The sequence below is a fragment of the Chiloscyllium plagiosum genome, chromosome 48 (assembly GCF_004010195.1).
Source record: "Chiloscyllium plagiosum isolate BGI_BamShark_2017 chromosome 48, ASM401019v2, whole genome shotgun sequence".
Taxonomy (NCBI): domain Eukaryota; kingdom Metazoa; phylum Chordata; class Chondrichthyes; order Orectolobiformes; family Hemiscylliidae; genus Chiloscyllium; species Chiloscyllium plagiosum.
The window spans coordinates 3,957,487-3,958,117 of NC_057757.1; positions in this window are offsets into that span (position 1 = coordinate 3,957,487).

Sequence of the window (631 nt, forward strand, 5' to 3'; positions counted from 1 at the left end):
AGAGAAAGACAGTGGTGGGGGTTGGGGGGTGGGGGGGGGGGGAAGAGGTTGGGCTGTTTGATTTAGAAAAGAGCAGTTCAGATCAGGATGTGGGCTGGGAAGGCAATACAGTGGTCCCTGCAATGGATGATCCTTTTGCTGATCAGGAAACTGCTCTTCAGTCTGCCTAAGGAGGCATAGAGTGACTCGCTCTCAATCATAAAAGTCTCTGACTTTTTCATAGACATAGAGTCATAGACACTTCATGAAAAAGAACGGCTTGCGAAAGAGGGGAAGTAAACTGGATTTCTTCGGGTTTCAAATGTTTCTTACTGCACAGTCCCTGCTTCTTCAGAGATCCAATGTTTTCTGACTAAATGTAGAACATAGAACAATACAGCGCAGAACAGGCCCTTCGGCCCTCGATGTCGTGCCGACCTGTGAACTATTCTCAGCTTGTCCCCCTACACTATCCCAAAATAATCCGTGTGCTTATCCAAGGATTGTTTAAATCTCCCTAATGTGGCTGAGTTAAGTACATTGGCAGGTAGGGTATTCCACACCCTTACCACTCTCTGAATGAAGAACTTGCCTCTGACATCTGTCTTAAATCTATCACCCCTCAATTTGTAGTTATGCCCCCTCGTACACA